We start from the raw sequence: 21,672 nt of genomic DNA, 5'->3' as shown, positions 1-21,672 counted from the left end.
GCCTGTCCTCCTTCCTGGCCCCGGCTGGGACCAGGAAGGAGGGGAGGCCCCGATCCTGGCCTCCGATCGCGGTGAGGCCTGGGGCCCAGGCGGGGAGGGAAAGCCTCCTTAAGTGGAGGCTTTCCCTCGCCGCTTGGCCTTCGCTCCCTGCCGCGATAGCCAGGGAAAATGTAGGACAGAATTTTCAAATGTAGGACACATGTTTTGTGTGTCCTACATTTGAAATTTTTGTCCTACATTTTTCCCGGTTTTGAGGTCCGGCGCTATGGCAACCCTACCCTCTGGCAAACCAATCCGGGCGGTTAACAACAGTAAAATATAAAATATGACAATTAAAAACACTTTATCCCTCCCCCCCTTAAGACAGAGCTGTTTCCTGCCATCAACCTCTTCTTTATTTTGGATTTAATGTCATTACCTGGTGGGTTCCTGAGTCAGACTCCAGTGAAACAAAGGGAATTGGGCACTGGAAAATAAAGAAGAGAGAGGAAAGCCACTAACTGTATAGATAGGAAGGAACAACAGAATGAATATCTGTAAAGGTTTTAAGAAAAGTTCAGCCAGATAAAACCAAAGGTCATCGTAACTCAGCATCCTGTTTCCAAGAGTGACTGGCCAGATGGGTGCCATCATTTTAAAACTACATTTATCATAAAACAAGTGGCATGTTCATCTGCCGCAGTGGCTTCGACACAATGCAAAGGGATCAGGAGAAACCAGACCTCGGCAAAGTTACTCTTTTTGGCCATGAGCCTTGCTGGCTGAGTGATTCTGGGAGTAGTAGTCCTACATTTTCAAAGCTCTGGGGGAAAAAAATCAGATGATCAAGTGATCATAAAATAGGAATTGTCTAGGTCCCTGTTCACTTTCTGGGTTTTTAAAGGCCTCCCTGCAGCCTAAAATGGCCCAGGAGTGTCTGAAAACATGGTAAAAATGCTCTCCATGCCCTTTAGAGAGCCTTCAGGGGCAAAAAAGTTTGACAACTAGGGGATCCTGGGTCCAGAAAAGCCCTCTGTGAAGGATGAATGTGGCCTATGGACCATTCTTTGGCCAACCTGACAACCATTTTCTACTGTCTCAGAGTAGGGAAAGAAGATCTTATTTATCTTAGGCTGACAGATCCTTTTATGACATGTGTTCTACAATTCCCAACGTGGCAAAATACATGTTCTGTCTACAGTTTGGGAAAGTTACTTTTTTGGGTTAGAGCTCTCAGAATCCTGCACTGACCAAGCTGAATAAAACCCTCCTGCTCTATATATCAAAACAATCTAATGACAGTTTACAAAAAACATTTAAACAAGAAGTTAAGAGTGTAAAACAATCAAAAATAATTTAAAAAGCTAAAAACATATTAAACATCAGAATGAGTTAAAGCGGATTTTAAATAGTTTTTTAAAGCAAAGTAACATCAGTATTTGGGATGAATTAATGAGGCCCAAAGGCCTTGATGAACAGCCAAGTTTTCTTTTGGTGTTTAAATGAAAAGTGTGCTGGCACCAATTGGGCCTCCAAGGGGAGTGTATTCCACAATTGGGGTGCCACAGCTGAGAACACCCTCCCCTGTGTGCCAACACAGTGAATTGACTTCACTGGTGAGACACAAAGGAGGGCATCCCCAACAGACCTCAATCCTCAGGCAGGAACATAAAGAGATTATCACATGGGGGCCAGGATGCCATTATTCCATCCCTGTCCTGTCCTTCCTGTGCGATTGCAGGAAGGCTTTTCAGACAACATCGCACTTATCTGGACAGTATCCCATCCAGAAGGCGCAAGTGAAAGCTATCATGCAAAAGCCTTTGAAATGACGTTGCATTGATCCTGTCATTGTCCAATCACTGAAGTGGTACTTCCTGGCATTTTGCATTAATGGGAGTTCACTTTAATGCAATGCTGCTTCAATGACAGGATAATTATAGGATCACAGTGCTACTCTTATGAAAGGGTTTCGCACAATCGCTGTCACGGACAGGATAAGGATGGGGGAGCAATCCCATCTCTATCCCATCTGTGTATGATAATCTCCATAGAAATGAGGCTCTACCTCAAGTACTGAGATCTCAAACTGTTTAGAGCTTTCAATGCCATCATAACATCATCAGACCAGAAACATATTGGCAGTCACTGAGCTATGGTCTGTCTCAATATCCTAAACACATTCACGAGGGACAAAATTACATTCACTGGCCTTGCTTTGGACTTGACATACAGAAGGGTTAGACTCTACAACTGAAATTCATACTTTGGAAGAGGTGGGAGAGAAATGAGTATGGGATGAGAGATATCTCTATACCTTCTATCAGATCAGATTATCTGTACTTCTAGCTCAGGACTGGTTGGCAGCAACAGTCCAGAGTCTTGGGCAGAAAATCTTTCTGATTATCTTTTCTCTGATTCCTCCAAGTGGAGATGCCAGGGCTTCAGGCTGAGAAATGCATAGGCTCTGCCACGGACAAATATTTGAAATATATGTGGGATGGAAATGGATGCAAAAAGGTACAACAAATAAATACATCCTGTTCTGTTACTCTAGAAAAGCACACCTAGATTAGCCCCAATAGGAATGATTAGTGTTACTTATCTAGTGAGGTTGGTCGCGAAGTTCCAGTTCACTCAGGAATCTGTTAAAGCAATGGAAAGAGTAAGCTCTAGGACAGTGATGGTGAACCTTTTACAGACTGAGTGCCCAAACTGCATCCCAGACCCCACTTATTTATTGCAAAGTGCCACGTCCCTCTGGCTTTTTAGTAAGAAATTCTGGCGAACTCTGTGCTAGGGTGACAGCACATGTGCCCACAGAGAGGGCTCTGAGTGCCATGCCATAGGTTCGCCATCACTGCTCTAGGATGTTATTTAGAAAGCATATTTTCAACCCTATATCTCCCCAACCATTTCTTCAGTGAACCTGCAATTCCATGGACAAGAGCCTAATAGGGACTGCACAAACTGGCATTGCTTCACCACTATCGGGGTGGGCATACTGTAACCTTTACACTCCACTTTTGTAACTCCTGAAATTCTCGACCAGTCCACCAAAGTTCATTAATTAAAACAACAACAACCTTTTTCAGTTTGATTTTTGGGCAATTTTCCCCCTAAACCATTTAGAAAGTCCTCCCTCCAGTGACACATAAAAATACCCCCTACATGCAGATCAGAATCTACCTGCAGATACGTCCACTTTCCACCTCTCAAAATGGTGACAGGAGGTGACATGACATTACTTCATATGGCAATTTTGAGAAGAATTGGAGAGGAAAATGAAGTTATTGGGGTTTCCTATGGGGTGGGATGGGGGGGAGAACCAGCCCCTGGTCCCCATATAGTTGGACATCCATGATTTAGATGTACCATATATACTTGACTATAGTTTGACATCATGTATAAGTCAAGGGCAAATTTTATAGCCAAAATTATGGATTTTTATTTGATCCGTGCATAAGTCAAGGGTAAAACTTAAGGACAAGTGATATAAAGGACAATGCAAAGAAAAATGATGCCAAAGAACACCACCATTTTCTTATCCAGGCTTTAAAAAAGGCCAGAAGCATACCAGCAATGGAGGGAGCAGAGGGTGCTGCTGCTACTTTTAGGTTCTCTCAGGGTGGACTAAGCTCTCACCATTCACTATTCAAAGAAGAGGATAGTTTCTATTTTGATAAGAATTAAAGTACAGTACATACACTGACCTGTGGATAAGTCAACCCAGGTTTTCTGAGTTGATTTTTTGACTAGAATTTTTAGACTCATATAGTACATGAGTATATGTATATATGTAAAGAGCAAGCATGGTGTAGTGGTTTGAGTGTTGGACTACGACTCTGGAGACCAGGGTTTGATTCTCAGCTGAGCCATGAAACCCACTGGATGACCTTGGGCAAGTCACATGCTCTCAGCCTCAATGGAAGGCAATGGCAAAGCTCCTCTGAAAAAACATGATAGGTTCACCTTAGGGTTGCCATAAGTCAAAAATGATTGGACGGCACACAACGACAAACAAAATGTATGTATGTAGTGAGGCTGCCAGTGTTTGCTTGTTGGTTTATTCCTTCAAGATAATTGCCTCCCCATCTGTACTTAGGAGACATGAGGTATAGGCAAAAAACAGAGGATGGTAAGGGAAAAAAAAATCTCACAAAGGGCCAAAGGCAGCCTGGCACAACCTTTGACCAATGAAGCCAGCTCTATGCATTGCAATGTACCAAGTGCTTGCCAGCACCCCTCCCCTTCACCTCCTTTCTACGTTTTTCCATTTAAAGGAGCAAACCCAGGATAGTTGGGAAGCCCCTTCATGGGCTGCCTCAAAGAACTGGCAGACTAGTTTTGGCTTGGTGGGTGGCTCTTGACGCCATTCAGGCCTCACAGCAGCATGGTATTAGTAGGAATGGGTACAGAAAGGGGACGAAGAGGTCTGAATTTCATACACACTCATACACACACTCTGATAGGAATCTCTGGATGCAGGCCTCTGCCAGCAAACATATGTTGTGCACAAATACAGCATTGTGTGGATTGCCAAGCTGTCTGTTACTCAGCTGACTTGAAGCAGCACCTGTAACAAAGGAATAACCACCCTCTTCCCTTCCTTTTCTTGGCAGAAAAAGTGCTTGGTCCAGTTCCTTTATAACAAGCTATTGTTCTTTAGAAAGCCTGGCACAACGGCTGATCAGGTAGCTGGCTGGCACACAAAGGAAACCAAAGAACAGAGCCTGACCTGCCACTGCAACATTCATGCACACAGATTGCAAATTTTAAGACAACTGCACACAGGCTAAGGACTCATTTTTCCTGCTCAGATATCCCTCATCACTTCCCATTACCATTTTGAGAAGTACTGTAGTGTAAATTAGAGGTATTTGGGGATAATACAGGTATAAGTCAGTTAACTGGGCATTACTTCTTTAACAGAAACATTGGCATGGGGGAAAAAAAACAGCGACAGAAACCTACACCACAAACAATATGTTACAGCAAACTTTTTATCCAAAACTAACAATACGCACATGTGAAGTGAATCAGCCAGGTCAAGTAAGCCTTGTATAAGTGAACAAAAACATTTTCACCCTCTAGAGACTACTTGAAAGCTTCTTCCAAAATGAACCTAAGGACTATTCTTTCTTCCACCAGTCTCTACCTTTCTTATGATTTCCATTTTGGTGGCCAAATATATCTATGTGTTTTTAAAAAATACTGGGAAAAATTGCTAAGGCAGGCTTACCTGCCCCGACCCCACCTTTTGCATTTCATGCATGCTCAAGTAAGGGATTCATAAGGGAGCTGCTGTTATCCTACCTTTTTGTAGGCAGGCATACACATCTAGAGCAGAGTAGAGTAAAATCCCTATTTTTTCAGTCTTTAATTGTATTAACTGTATTATTTACTACAGAGATGCTGCTGCAGTCTGACACTTAAAATCTGTGTTTCTCCAGCTATCCTTCACCATGCTTCTGAAAACCTACTAGCTAGACAGAGGATGAAGAAAAGGGGGGCTAGGGAAGCATAGAAAGAATGTACAAAAGGAGCTTCTTTGTCAGAGCTTTGTTAACTGGAGTAAGCCTGTACAGGGTCCTGGAATTTTTTTTTCACACATGTGGAGGGCTTTCTGCATGCTTTGGGGACCAAAAACTGACCCCAAATGGCGTAATTCTTTAAAAAAAAATGGGAGGAGGGAGATACTCAAGATTTACAAAAGATGGGTCCAGGAATCACATGCGGTCCACTCTAGGTTAAGAACACAGAATCCTGCTGTACTGAAGTAAATTGCAGGTCTATCTAGTTCTACATTTAGTTCACATAGAAGTCAACCACTTGGCTCATGGGAAGCTCCATTTGCCCTTATCCCTAGTTACCAAAGCCACTGAAGAGAAGTAAAGGGAGATGAAGTCTATTGACATCTAGAAGGATACAGCTTGAGTCTCCCTTATCTGGAATTCCTAAATCCGAATTATTCAAAAATCCACATCTGTCCACATGAGTAGCTGAGATAGTGACATCTTTGCTCTCTCAAGGTTCACTGTACACATACTTTGTTTCATGTGCAACATTATTAAAAATGTTGCATATGAAATTACCATCAGGCTATGTGTATAAAGGTGTATATGAAACATAAATGAATTTCATGTTTTGACTTGGGTCCCATTTCCAAAATATCTCACTATGTATATGCAACTATTCCAAAATCTGAAAAACTCCAAAATCCCACCTACTTCTGGTACCAAGCATATTAGATAAGGGAGACTCAACCTATCTATGGCGCGGTACAGACAGCCCAAATGTGCCATGCTGGTGCTGATTTTAGGGTTAGGGACCGCACACCAACTGCATGGTCCCTAACCCTAGCACGGTGTGGCAGCACTATAATGGGGACATCCGCACAGCACTGCACATCACTTATGCCACAAGTGCACCAGTGGTGCACTCGTGACGTCCGCCCAGCGGCGCAAAAAGAACCTGTTTTTTTCCAGGTTCTTTTTACTTTGGAGGGAAGCAGCACGTTTTGACAGTTGCAGCTTTGCTTCAAAGGGAATTAGGGGCAGGCTGCCCCTTTGGGACAGCCTGTACCGCGCCAGTGTTTTAGGTCTTGTAACAATCCAACAGCTATGAAACAAAAGGGCACAAGGGCCACAGATGCCTTCTGCTTGTGTTCACTGGAATCTTTTTTTAAAAAAGAACCATACAAGTAGTCAGTGTTCACTTTAACTATATGATAATAATAATTACAACACTATTTCATAATAATTTCATTTTTATGCCACCTTTCTCCCAGAAAGGGACCCAAGGTGGCTCACAAATACAATGTAAATATAAATACATTTAAGCTGTGTGTATGATATCATAATGTAATGGTATAATTTTAATTTTGCTAATTGTGTATTGTCACAGCTATTGCTATTACATTCAGTGATATACGGGAATTACGATTTATCAATAACATTAGTACAAAAAACATCACTAAGGATTCTGTATGGTGGGGTATAAGAGGAGGTCAATGGAGGAGTGATACCATGAGTTACCGCACTGAGTGATGCCAAACCTAGTGATGCCACTGTCTTAGCCTCTATTTTCTAAGTGAAAAAGCTGTAGACATAATATTTCCTTGATGTGCAATGGGCAAATTGGGTAAGTTACACTCTCTCAGCCTAAAAGGAAGGCAATGGTAAAGCTCTTCAGGACAAATCTTGCCAAGAAAACTTTGGAAGAGGGTTGCCATAAGTCTGAGTTAATGTGAAGGTACATAACTATAAGAATGCTCCTTTTTAGTCACACATATACTGGGAAGTAAAGATGAACAGCAGACTTTTCTATTTGTCTACCTTTATTATAATTGTCAGGCTCCTTCTACGTGTTTCTGGTTTTTTGTTTTTTTTAATATACATTTTTGCCCTCACAATGAACAGACCTTTCACTGTTTTGAGACAACTTATGCCAAAGCATGCGTGGGTTGTACATGTGTGTTCTTTAAGCATGACTTCTGCAGAAACTCATCCCAGGTGCTTTGGTGAGGTGAGGGCAACCCCAAGGAGTTCCCCAGAGGAGCAAATCAATATATTGTGTGTTGCTTGGATTTCCACCAAAATCCCCACTACGTTACTGAAAGATGGAGGCGGAGGGGTGGGTAGAGAAAAAGCACATGGGCAATATTTTTCCACACCGCTTACTTTGCCCCCTAAAAACTTTCAGTGACAGTTACTGAACCATTTCTTGAAAACTAATGCAAACTATAGAACAGTTCCCACATATCTACTGACTAAAGAGTTATGAGGTAAGGTTTCTTTGCAGACTGTTGTACTCTTTCCCCTGAAAGACTACCAGATTGGTTATTTCCGCCGCTCCCTGTCCCCCCCCCCCCCCCCGAGTTAATAGTACATGCTGAGAAATCAAAGTATCTGAAACTGAAAGGAAAGAAAAAGAAAGAAAAAAACCCACAGAAAAACAGGTAAGAGAAAAGAAAGACGTGTGTGTACTCTCCAACCCCAAATTTTTACTGAGGATCAGAATACAGCATCCACACAATAATGTTTTTTTCTTTCTTCTTTTTCTTTTTTGAAAAATGAAATTCCTAATCTTTGGGGGAATGCCACTGGATTAAAAGCATAGAGGAACTGCCCAGTGAACAGTTAGGAAGCAGAGGGATGACTGGCCAAGGCTGTATCTACTGTACACTGCAAAAGTTGACTTCACTTTAACTGCCATGGCTCAAAATGCTATGGATTTCTGGGATTTGTAGTTTTGTGAGATATTGACCCTTCTCTGACAGAGAGCTCCGCTGCCCCAGCAAACTACAAATCACAGGACTCCGTAGGATGGAGCCATGACAATTAAAAGTGGGGTCAAACTGCATTAATCCTGCAGTGTAGCAGCAGCCCAGGATTTCTGAATATCGACTTCATCACTAGCAATATTATCCACTCTTACAAGCATTTACAAATATGTTTCTATAGTCTTCTTTATCTGCACAAAGTCAATGTATGGTTGAAAAAACTATGGTCTGAAAATTCTCTTTTAGTCCTGACTGGAGAAGACCCATTCAATCCCATTAGATCTATCTATGGTCCTTTTCACATGAGGCATCTACTGCACAGATATTGTTGACCAAACGCTCCAGAAGTGCGGAGGTGGGATCATCCATCGTGCTTCTAAAATGTAATTGAGGAATTTCACTGTTCTTCTGTCGATGAATCGTTCATGGAGAAACCATTTTTGTAATAATGGAAAATCCCGTTATTACAAAAATGGCTTCTCCGCAAATGATTTGTTGATGGAAGAACAGCGGACGCGCTTCAGAAGCGTGACTGGCAATCCCACTTCCGCACTTCTGGAGCGTATGGGCAACATTTAGGCCATGATTACCACGCGATAAGTGCCTCGTGTGAAAGGGTCCTATGTGTTGACTCAACATCCAACAATTAAATGAGTGGCTCTACTCTAGTTGGGACTAACTAATGGAATGCCAAACAATTTTTGTTTGCCACCAATTTGTGCACACACGTGAGGCATGTTTCTACCACAGTGTTTCCCAACCGTGGGTTCCCACATTCTGTTGGACTGCAGCTTCCAGGATCCCTGACCATTGACAACATTGGCTGGGGCTTCAGGGAGGTGAAATCTCAGAACCTCTAGGAATGCAAGGTTGGGAACCAATGGACACATGTGGCTCAGAGTTGGGGGCATGTCTGCCACAATCCTATACATCACATATCTCTGGTACACTTGACTATGTGAAAAATGCCTATCTTTTCTATAGGCTTTGGTCCAAAAGACTCCAGCAGAAGCTATTCCTAGATGTACATCTGGATGGGCTTGATGAGAGAATATGCATTAGCATTGGCCTTCTCCCAAGCTAAGAAACTGGTACCAATCCAAAGACTGCTGCTACAAAAATGCTGACTCCTAATATTCAGGCTAAGATTACTTCACCCAGCTGTTATTAAAATCATTAGGTAAGAATTGCAGAACACTTCATATACTAGGAAATTTGATAGAAATCAGGGACAGTATCAGCATTCGGCTATTTCAGCTCTGTGGCAAAGATCTATTAGATGTGGAGACAGGGGCTGCCAGGCACTGTGCTCTTCTGAACTGATCCCTAATATGAAGCAGACACATTTTTTCATTGCACACCACACACACACACTACAAATCCATGGAGGCAACATGGCTAGAAGTATCTCTGAACGATGGCACTCGGGGCCTAGATTCACAGAAACGTCTATGTTTTAGACTACTGGTCCTCAGCCCTTTGGGTGTCAACTCCAGAAGCACAGGAAGCTTAGCCAGTGGTTGGGGATTGTGGATGGTGAAATCCAAATCATCTGAAGCAGGTTGAAAATCACTGTTCTACCATACAGTCGGCCTTTGTTATCTGCTGAGGTTTGATTCCAGGACCTCCATGGATATCAAAATCTGTGGATGCTCAAGTCCCATTAAATACAATGGCATAGTAAAATTGTGTCCCTTATATAAAACAAAATCAAAGTTTACTATTTGGAATTTAATACTGTTTTGAATATTTTCGAGTCATGGATACTAGAAACTGTGGATACGGAAGCCAACTAGACACTAACTACACAGGACTCATTGATGGGTTTTCCATTGCAATCACCCTAGAAAGGTCTGGATTCAAAAAGATTTAGCTAGAGTTTATTATATAGTTGTTGCATTTATTCCCCCCCCCCCCCGATATTACTGAAGCTGGTGTTTGGAGGGTTCCCATGTGTTTGTCACTCAGGTATTGACCCAACCAACACAAGCTCAGCAAGGATGTTGCACCAATGTGTCTTCACTCCATATTCTGATGCATGTTCTGACTAAGGCTCAGAATTGCAGTGCTATAACTTTTGGAGGGCTGCATGATTCCTAATCTGGGTTTATACCTTGATTTTTGTGGGGAGTGAGGAGAAGAGGAAATCCTTGCAAGATGAGGCAGCTCAAAATGTCCGTTAAAAGGCTTTTAACTGAAAATGGAACATCTAAAAAATGAAGGCTTAGGAAACCACATGAGATTAAACTACGATGAAGCACAGAGATTACTAACATCAGGTTTTTGCAGAGGAATAAGGAAAATGTACAAAACGTAGCCCTATCTTGGTTCTGAATCTTTGCAAGTCTCTTTTCTCAAAAAAGGAATAAGAAGACTTCCTTTTGCAACAAGCTCTGTATAAAGAGAATCATAGAATCATAGAGTTGGAAGGGACCACAAGGGTCATGTAGTCCAAGCCCCCTGCCCTGCAGAAATACACAGCTAAAGCACTCCTGAAAGATGAAGACCAAGATAAGCCAGTTCTGCAGCAGGCTCTCATTTTTCTCACTCTTATTTCAGAGATTACAGCAATCATATCTACTTTTAATGGTAGCAAATTGCAGGATTTCCTTTTGGGTCTGATTATTAAAACTGATCTAACATTTTATGTATTTTTTTAAAAAAATCTTTTCTGGGGAAAATACCGTAAGTGACAAAATTGTCTGAAGTCCCAATCTGGGGGGGAAAGGTTGGGTATAAATAAAGATAATGATGATGATGATGATGATGATGAAAATTTCATGGTAAAAGGCAGTAGAAAATGTGACATTCTACATAATAAACTCTTAGACAATACACACACACCACACACACATACACACAATAGATGTGCTAAGCACATTAATTAAATGCATCAAAATTCTGCAGAGTAGAATTGAAAAGAAAATATAAGCAGATCAAGGATCCCGATTTTGTGGTTTGAATTTCAAGACTGAGTTATTTTAACATGGATACTATTTGTAAAACTAGTTCTAACTACCATAAGTACTTAGCAGTCTGGTTAAAGTGATATAATTGGTCCAAAAATTCCAGCTTCAAAATTTAGATGCTTACAATCTCAGCCTGTACTTTTATTTCTAGGTCTGCACTCTTTTGGTATCCGGTTGTCAAACTTCAGCCTCTGAAAGGGTTCCCCGACACAGTTAATCCTGGTGCATTACTTGCTGCAGTGTAAATATAGCTCTCACCCAGAAGTTTGCAACCATTTATTAATTTCCGCCTTTGGTTAATAAGAGATGCTATCTTTCAAGCAGCTGCCTTGAATCAGCAAAGACACAGTGAGTGACAACTGTGTGCTTGTGATTCGATTTCTTCGAAGGTAAGCATCCCAGAAACCTTCTGTGTTTCAGCACCTACTTTGGATAACCAAAGTGTAGAAGTATTTACCTGCTGCTTCATGGAGAGTTACTAGCAGAAATACTATTTTGTTAGAGGACATGGCAAAGAACATTCAACAACACACATCTGCAAGGAAAGATACTCTCTATGAATCTTTGGGGAGGCCCAGATCAGAGATCTTTTCATGCTATGCAGATCTAGCACAATGATACCACTTTAACTGCAATGACTGCATCCTGTGGAATCCTGGGAATATTTTCCACCAGAGCGCTCCAGTGCCTCCCCAAATGACAATCCCCAGATTCCATAGGACACCGCCATGGCAGTTAAAGTAGAATTATATAAAATGAGTCTTTCAGCACAATTTCATGTGGCCTTTGTCCAGAGCTTGGAAAAACTACAGAATCTTAGATGTTTATCACACTATGCTCTTAAAGAGCTACTATTCCAGTGTGACTCCTCTAGCAGCCTCCTGTTGCATGCTGGGATTGGCAGTTTTAAGGAACTGAACTTCTCTGCCTGAGAATTCTAAATACCCCTCCTTAAAACTGCCAATCCCAGCATGCAACAGGAGGCAGCTAGAGGAGTCACACTGGAATAGTACCTCTTTAAGAGCTCGTCTGATAGAGTTTGAAAGAACCACAATGGCCATATACTCCAAACATACTGCCATGCAAGAATTCACTACTAAAGTACTCCTGAAAGATGAAGACCAAGATAAGCCAGTCCTTACCTTCAACCTCAACAACCTCACAAGGAGGTGGGGAAAAGGTTACAAACTCAGCCCTGAGTGTTTTAGAGGAAAGACAAGACCAAATGTGTAATAAATGCATGGCCATACTCTTTGAAAATTCTGGGAGTTGTTATGAAAGACCCATATTCCAAAATGTGCTTAAAAACTGATCAGATGAAGGACATGGAATGCAGGATTGCACCTTTCTTGTGAAAACTGGAGATTTTATTCATGGGGTTGTTGGAACCGACCCAACTTTTCCAGTTAGGTAAGATAAATTATGCAAGGCTAGGAGAGTAGCAAAATTAAGAAATTTGCCACATGTTGATGTATGGAAAACCATAAACATCAAAACTGAGCCGTACTTTGAAAGTTACATAATTGCCATACCCGTTGCAGTGCTTTTTTATTAAATACTGGATACATTGTAATGTTCTCATACCTGGGATCAAACATTGATCAGAATGGGGACTGCAGTCAAGAGATCAGAAGAAGATTAAGAATATGAAGGGCAGCCATGAAAGAACCTGAAAAGAATTTAAAGTGCAAAGATATACAACTGAACACTAAAGTTAGAATCATCCAATTCATTGTATTCCCCATCTCCATGTAAGGATAAGAGAGCTGGACAATTAAGAAAGCAGATAGGAAGAAAATCAATTCATTTGAGAAATGGTGCTGGAGAAGAGTGCTTAGGATTTTGTGCATAGCCAAAAAGACAAACAAATGGATCCTTGAACAGATCAAGCCAGAAATCTCCCTGGATGATCAAACAGGCTGTCATACTTTGGCCACATCATGAGAAGGCATGATTCATTAGAAAAGACAATAATGCTAGGAAAGGTGGAGGAATGCAGAAAGAGAGGAAGGCCATATGCTAGATGGATGGACTCTATTAGGGAGGTCACAGGTATGAATTTGCAGGACCTAAGCAGAGCAATGGAGGTTAGAAAGTCTTGGAGATGTCTCATCCCCAGGGTAGCCATGAGTCAAGACTGATTCGATGGTGGTTAACAACAAAAATTGTAATGACAGCAATGGTAGTCTAGTATCCACGTGACTGGGTTGTGAAGCAACTGGCCTCTGGTTCATGATCTTGTATGATAAGCTTAATGCAACCGCTGTGCAGCAATATGACAGTAATTGCTGATGATGACATAATGCATTTACACAACCAAGTGAAAGCAATGATAACAGATGAATGAAAGTTTGCAAGAAGCACTGCTGGGAGTGGAGAGGGATCATTCTCAAAAAACACATCTTTGATAATGTCAAAAGAGTTTGCCGAAAAATGGAAACACTTTTAGCTCAACTCTGCTCTTTATGGAGTTACCCGATCGAACTGGACTTAGGGTGCACCTGATGTAGGAGAATTTACAATTTTAAAATCCTACACTAGAGCACCCTAACAGAGAAGGCTAAATGTCTCACAAAACTACAGTTCCCAGAATTCCACAGCATGGAGCCATGGCCGTTAAAATGGTGTCAAATTGGATTATTTATGCAGTGTGAATACAGCCTAAATGATGATACTGCTACACGGAACCAAGGATTACTTTGAAACCTGTAAAGCAGAGGTGAAGACAGTAGTGTTTGTATTGTCTTGTTCAAATCATGAATGCAACTGCAACCCTAGTGAAGTCTAATGATTTAGATCTCATGATTCTTGACTTTCATCTTTTCTGCTGGGCTTGCAGAGCCATGGGAGGGACAGAGGGCTGCAATTTCCCCCAAATCTCCTCACCCTTTCCGTGCACCCACACAATGGGCTGATTGCGCCCCCTTGACCCAGAATAGGGTCATGCTCTCTCGTCATGGGAAACCCTGATCTCAGCCATGTAACAACGCCTACATTGCTTGCTACACACACACCATTAAAAATAACACAGAGGAAGGATGCTCAGAAAAAGGAAGTCTGACTCATTCACTCCTTTGACACTTTATCATTTCTATTACATGCACACATGCACACACACACACACACACACACACACACACACAAACACACAGGCACACTTGTGATTTGTATCTTGCTAGGAAATCCAGAGAAATATTTTGTGAAAATACTGCTACAAGAATTACTCCTGCTTGTACTTTTAGTCTTCAGAAACAGATCCTGAAACCATTTGTAGGGCATTATTATATCTATTATATCTACTGTATCTATTATAATCTGCCCATCTATAATTGTAACTAACAGATACACATATAGATAGGGCAGATTGCTTCTATAGAATCATAGGTGTTTATCAGACGAGCTCTTAAAGAGGTACTATTCCAGTGTGACTCCTCTAGCTGCCTCCTGTTGCATGCTGGGATTGGCAGTTTTAAGGAGGGGTATTTAGAATTCTCAGGCAGAGAAGTTCAGCTCCTTAAAACTGCCAATCCCAGCATGCAACAGGAGGCTGCTAGAGGAGTCACACTGGAATAGTACCTCTTTAAGAGCATAGTGTGATAAACATCATAGAGTTGAAAGAAACCGCAAGGGCCATCCAGTCCAACCTCCTGCCATGCAGGAAAATTCAGTTTTTTATCACTCTAGAAAGGCTAATGCTTAAACCAATGGATTCAAATTCCAAGAATGTTTATTTCAACTAAACGGGAGGAAGAATGTCTGTCCATTGTGGTTCCATTGCATCCTTTCCCTTTCATGATTTTGGGAAGAGTTTGTTATAGATAAAGGCAGTGTGGTTTAATGGACTAGGACTCTAGAAATCGAATCCCTGTTCCACGGTGCAAACCCAATGGGCAAGTCACACTCTCTCAGCTTCAATGACACACTCACTCAGAACAAATCTTGCCAAGAAAACCCTGTGATAGGTTTACCATAGGGTTGATCCAAAATGACTTGAAGGCACATAACTACCACCACCATCAACAACAGATAAAGAGAATAGAATAGAATAGAATCTCCTCCTACCCCCAAAAAATGTTCAGCCAGAAAGCATACCATACTTACTGGATGTGCTCAGTATTCAATTGCTTGGTACAGAAATCACTCATATTTTATTTATTTGTTTGTTTACGATATTTATAGCCTGCCCTTCAGCTCTAAAGGCTCTGAGAGCAATTTTGAGTTTTATTTGAGTCCTATTTTTAAAAAAGTCAGGATATAGGATTTTATTCTATGGTGGACAGATACATGTATGCACAATCCCAGCTACATGTGTGCGCACAATCCCAGCTCAGATTTCCCCATTAATTTTCACAGGCACATCTCTCTTCTGTCATTAGGGACATTTTAAAATGCCTTCTTAGTGTGGGTCCAAAAATGATTCCTCTAAAATGGTGATAAACTGTCATGTAACAAGCCTTTCATATCAGTATGACTCTCCCTATTTCCTTTCTTTTCAACCCTTTGTTGTTTTTTGCCTTCAAAATGTCTCTGACTTATGAAGATTCTCTCCTAGAGTTTTCTTGGTGGTTTTTATTCAGAGGAGGTTTGCCATTCTCTTCCTGAACATGGTTCTTGCACATAGAAATTCCCTGAAAATGACTGAGTGTGACTTGCCCAAGGTGATCCAGTGGGTTTCCATTGCCAGGAGCCCTGGTGGCGCAGTGGTTAAATGCCTGTACTGCAGCCACTCACTCACCAACAACAAAACCAACCAACCAACCAACCAAACAAACAAAAAACCCCATAAGATTGCGAGTTCAATACCAGCAAAAGTGCTCCAGATCGACTCAGGCTTGTATCCTTCTGAGGTGGCTAAAATGAGTACCCAGATAGTTGGGGTCAATTAGCTTATACTTTGTAAACTGCTTAGGGAGTGCTTAAATGCACTGATAAGTGGTAATGTGCTTGCTATTGCTATTGCTAAGTGGGGATTTGAACCCTGGACTCCTAAAATCCTTGTCCAATGTCAGCTCTTCCTTTCCGAATCCACAAACCAATTTCTTACCATTCCAGTTCAGTTCTTGGGGGGATTTGCCAATGACATTGGGGTTATTATTACTGATCATAAACTGAACATGAAACAGCAGTGTGATGCTGTAGCAAAGAAGAAGAATGCTGTTTTAGCCTGCATTAAAAAAAGCATAGTTTTCAAGCTGAGGGAAATAATAGTCTCATTATATTCTGCACTGGTCAGGCCTCATCTGGAGTACTGTATTCAGTTCTGGGCAGCTCATTTTCAAAAGGATATATACAAGCTGGAGTAGGTTCAGTAAAGTTCAATAAAAATGGCAAGCGGTATGGAGAAGAAAACATATTAGGAAAGGCTGAAGGAGCTAAGCATGTTCAGCTTGGTGAAGAGAAGACTGATGGATGACATGACTGCACTCTTTAAATACCTTTAGAGCTGTCACAGAGAGGACAGGGCAGGGTCTTATGTGGCAGAAAGTAGGGGGAGGACCAGGTAGTATGGTTTTAAATTACAGGAGAGTAGAATTTGATTGAACATTAGAAGGAACCTCTTGACAGTGAGAGCAGGTCAGTAATGAAGCCAACTGCTCAAAGTGGTGGTGGGATCTCCTTCTCTGGAGGTCTTAAAAAAACAACAACACTGTGCAGTTGCCTGCTTGGGATGCTTTAGCTAAGAAATCCTGCACTGAGCAGGGGGCTGGAGTTGATGTCCCAGAAGGTCCCTTCCAGCTCTATGATTCTATGTCTGTCTCTCAACAAAGTGCACTGCTAAGATCTTAAGAGATCTGGAGATGGAGACCTTTTCTGCCTTTCCATGATAGCTTTTTAAAGGGATTTTTTCCAAGGTGGGGGGGGGGAGAGTTCTTCTGCAAACCTTGGAGTTAACCATATCTGCTGATAGCTCTCTCTTGCGTGGTATTGTTTGGCTGCTCAGGAATAAAACTGGATTGAAAGCACATATTTTTGATGAATTTGTTTGGTTATAAAATCTATACCATGGACAGACCAGTAACAAACCAGTTTTGCATCTGAGTGCTTATAGCAACCCAATATTTTAGACCAGGGATGAAGGAAAAGTTGCATAAAAGTTGACAGGCTTGGCAGCTGAATCTTTCTCAAATACTGGCAATGGGCTCCAGCACACATGAAGACCCTAAGGAGTAAAGATATACAACTGAGCACTAAAGTTAGAACTGACCAAGCCATTGTATTCCCCATCACTATGTATGGATGTGAGAGCTAGGCTGTGAAAAAAGTGGGTAAGAAGAAAACCAAATCATTTGAGATGTGGTGCTAAAGAAGAGTGCTGAAGATACTGTGGGTAGCCAAAAAGACAAACAAATGAGTCCTTGAACAGATCAAACCTGAACTCTTCCTGGAAGCCAAGATGATAAAAAATTGAGGCTGCCATACTTTGGCCACATCATGAGAAGTTATGAATAACTGGAAAAGACAATAATTTACATAGCAGTGAATAATTTACACAGCAGTAATGGACAGGAGTTCTTGGAGATGTTTAATCTACAGAGTCAGCATGAGTCAGGGCCAACTCAAGGGCAATTAACAACAACAACAACAATGTTTTAGTCTGGTTCTAGTACTGAATGGGCCACCCGTTGTCTGGTCTGTTCACACCAGAACCAGGGGTTTGGCCGTGCATCATTCAGTCTCCCTGCCAAAGGGATAGGGTGAGGCCATTATAGTTGGCTTGTGCAGACATGGCCTGGATTATGCAAAAAAAAGGTGAAAACTCAGAAGATAAATTACACCATATTTCTGTTCTTTGCTCAGTTTATACTGTTCCATCATTCTTGGATGGAACTTGGAATGCTTGGGTGCATGGACTGAAATGGAAAGAGTGCCTTGGGTTCTATAATGGGAGAAAAGTGTGATATAAATTTAAATAAAGGGATGAAAGAAGGAAGGAAGGGCCTCAGTAGCTTGGAAAGGCCTCAGGAAGGTGTATTCCTCCTTCCACCCACTTAACAACTATATCCATGCACAGCACTTCCACCTTCCCTCACTGTACACATCCTCCAGGAAATGCACTGGAGCCATATATGCAAATCTGCCAGTTCCAATGAATTCTAAACAAAGAGCCCATCAAGCACCCGGGAGAAGCAGAAGGGAAGTTAAGCCACTTTGTAGGATTGGTAATTGCTCTTCTCTACAGCTCTCATCTTTCAGGCACGGCTGTCTCCCTGGAGATCTGCCATGCTCTCAATCTTCCAAGGTTGGATTTCCCATGAGCTCAAAGACAAATTTAAGCAATTAAGGATAATAAACAGTACAAGGAAGAGGCTTCAAATGCTGCAGTCTTGTTGACCTGAAAAGCAAGCAAGAGGCACAAAAGAATCCTGCTAAATCTGACAGCCAAATTGGCAAACAGGGACATAGAAGCTTTTTTGCTGGCATGTAGGGAGTAAATACCATGAAACAGTCATTCCCCAACCATCCTCCAGATGGTTTGGACTCTAGCCTCCAGAATTCCTGACTGTTGACAAGCTGACTGGGACTTTTGGAGGTTGCAGTCCAAAACATTTGGAGGACTAAAGTTTGAGGACCCCTGCCCTGAATTCCATTTGATCTTGGAAGCTAAGCAGGGCAAGCTCTGGTTAGCACTTGGATAGGGGAACACCAATGAATTCTAGACCGTCAGTCGCCTATCAACTTATGGCAACCCCAAGAATTTCATAGGGTTTTCTTAGGCAAGGAATATTCAAGAAGTATTTTTACCAGTACCTTCCTCTGAAATATAGCCCACAGTATCTGGTATTCATTGGTGGCTTCCCATTCAAGTACTAACCAGAGCTAACACTGGGTAGGTTCCAAGATCAGACTGGAACTGGTGAATTTAGGGTATTTAAGCTATAGGTTCAGCTTAGGGTTGCCATAAGTTGAAAATTACTTGAAGGCCCCCAACAAAGCACTATCCAACTGAATAATGACTTCTTGCTAGACATATCTAGGATTAAGAGTTTGGGAAAGCTACCTTTCTAGATTAACGTTCCAAGCATGGCTGACAGATTCTGGGCGTTGAGGTCCAAAAAAGTAACTTTTCCACACTCCAAAAGGATTATTAATATGATCTCTCTCTGCAAATTATTGCAACTATGATCCAAACAGGCTTGTTAAATCAAGCACATCTGTATACAGCCATTTGAAAAAGGCACAAGAGCCTCTGAGAAATTATAAAGGAAAATAACTTTCTTTCTTTTTTTTTTACAAATTGTTCTTATTTTTTAAGACATCAATATCATATCATAACAGCAATATATAGTCAGTTTCCTTGTTGACCATCTGAAGCAGTTGACATTACCAATTCTGTCATTTTTAAACGTAAGCCTTGCAGACTTTAAACTCGCCATTCAGTCCTCCTTCAGCAAAGAGCTGCCCACAAAGCCTGCAACTGAAAAGCTTTGCCACCCAAAACGCAGGGGGGCCCCTTGGCAATGTAACTCCCTGGAGATTGGCACCAGTTCCTCTCTGCCTCCCCCTTCTGCCCCCACTTCTTTCTGATTCAGCAAAGCCCTTGATAAGAAATGTCATCCATCCTTCACTGGGTAATTTTAGCCCCAGCAGATAAGAATCTCTATCAGGCTCAAACATATGGCAGGCTGCAGTAGAGCACACAGCAAATGAGCAAGGTAATTTATTTGCTTGTGCTAAGAGTAACCGAGGAGCACAGCAGGGAAGTCAGCACAGCAAGTGGCCAGGGCAGGGTGGGGGATGACAGGGGACTGACTTGACGTAACAGCGAGTGCCAAATTACACGCCAGTCTTAGGCACAGTCTGGCGCATGGAAAACATACGCAAATGAGAAAAACAAGGAGCTTCGAAGGGCATTTGGGCAAAACACCTTCATCAAAGCTGAATCCCACAGCATCAGCAGGGCTTCAAAATGTGCTTCTGTATTAAAATACCAAAAACAGAATCATCCAGGCCATAGTACAATGTGCCCTTGGTACCCGCTGGGATTTGGTTCCAAGAACACCCGTGCATAACAAAATCTGTGAATGCTTAAGTCCCATTACATGCAATGGTTAGTAAAAGTGTCCCTTGTATAAAACAGCAAAAATCAAAGTTTGCTTTATGGCATTTATTTAAAAAAAAAACCATTTTTCAAGCTGCAGATAGTTGAATCTGTGGATCCAGAATCTGCAGATAGGGGGGGGGGGGGGCGGTTGTATTTCTGATTTCTCTGTATGGTTGTGAAAGCTAGATAGTGAAAAATGATGGCAGGAAAAGAATAAACACATTTGAAACATGGTGCTGGAGGACAGTTCTACAGAAACCAAAAGCCATGTCAAAAGTACAAATGATTGCATCTTAGAGCAAATCAAACCTGATCTCTCAGTAGAAGCAAGAATGACTAAACTGAGGCTGTCAGTTTGGATGTATCCTGAGACAGGAAAACATGTTTGGCAAAAATATCATAATGCATTGGAAAAGTTAATAATGCTTGGCAAAAAGGAAGGCAATAGGAAAAGAGGAAAACAGCTTCACAAGGGGGTTGAGTCTATCAAATAATCCATCCCTCTGAGTTGTAGGACCTGAGCAAGGCAGTTCATGAACAGGGATCTTGGAGACTTCTCACTCATTGTTCAAGTCTTCAAGTCATTTCTGACTTATGGTGACCCTAAGGCAAATGTATCATGGGGTTTTGTTCAGAGAGGATTTACCTTTGCATTCCTCTGGGACTGAGAATGTGTGACTTGCTCAAGGTCACCCAACAAGTTTCCATGGCCAAGCAGGGATTCAAACCCTGATCTTTACACTCAAACCACTACACCACACTGCTGTGGGCTGTGCCATAACAGGGCTGCTATAAATCAAAGTCAACTCAGTGACCAATGACAACAAAAGATATTTAAATATCCACACACACCCAGTATGCTGTATAAAAATTACACAAAATGAGTAAATTTAAACATCTTTGTATGATTTAATCAGATTTTGCTAGTCGCACTGAAATGAAACTGCATCCCAAAGCAATTAATAGCTATGGAAGGACTGCTGGCTTCAAAGTTTTACCTCATAGCTACCAACTAGCATGTCTTCCATGCTCAACATGTCTTAAACTTGCAGCTTTTACTAGACACTAACCACATTCTTGAATCTTTCCCTGTAACCAGAGTGCTCAAAACTTTGATCAGATTTTTAAAATCCAGAAGACTAAGATTCTCAGCAGGTTCAATTCTCAGGCAGATACCCGATTCTGTGCTGGAGGTGGGGGAAATCCTCAAAAATAACCAGGTAATTTGGCATACATTAGATTATACCCACACATACTATACTGAAAGCACTGGGTTGTTTTAAGGGTGCATTGCTAGATATCATCAAAATACAAACTTTTTTTGGTTTAAAATTACCAACAAACGGCAACCTCTATCATCTCCCACTACTAGGGTTGCCATAACCTGCTTGCAACCG

General features: G+C 41.6%; 1 long non-coding RNA gene across 1 annotated transcript in view; it reads right to left on the bottom strand.

Annotated features, from left to right (window-relative positions):
• Positions 1-428: 428 nt before the first annotated feature.
• Positions 429-21,672, bottom strand: part of LOC121927666 — a 199,845-nt gene continuing 178,601 nt past the window's right edge. Inside the window, exon 4 of the long non-coding RNA XR_006103296.1 lies at positions 429-466. This is a non-coding gene — a long non-coding RNA (uncharacterized LOC121927666). The remainder of the gene's footprint in view (positions 467-21,672) is intronic.

Source organism: Sceloporus undulatus, chromosome 4, assembly GCF_019175285.1.
Source record: "Sceloporus undulatus isolate JIND9_A2432 ecotype Alabama chromosome 4, SceUnd_v1.1, whole genome shotgun sequence".
Lineage (NCBI taxonomy): Eukaryota > Metazoa > Chordata > Lepidosauria > Squamata > Phrynosomatidae > Sceloporus > Sceloporus undulatus.
This window is presented reverse-complemented; position numbering and strand designations above follow the sequence as displayed.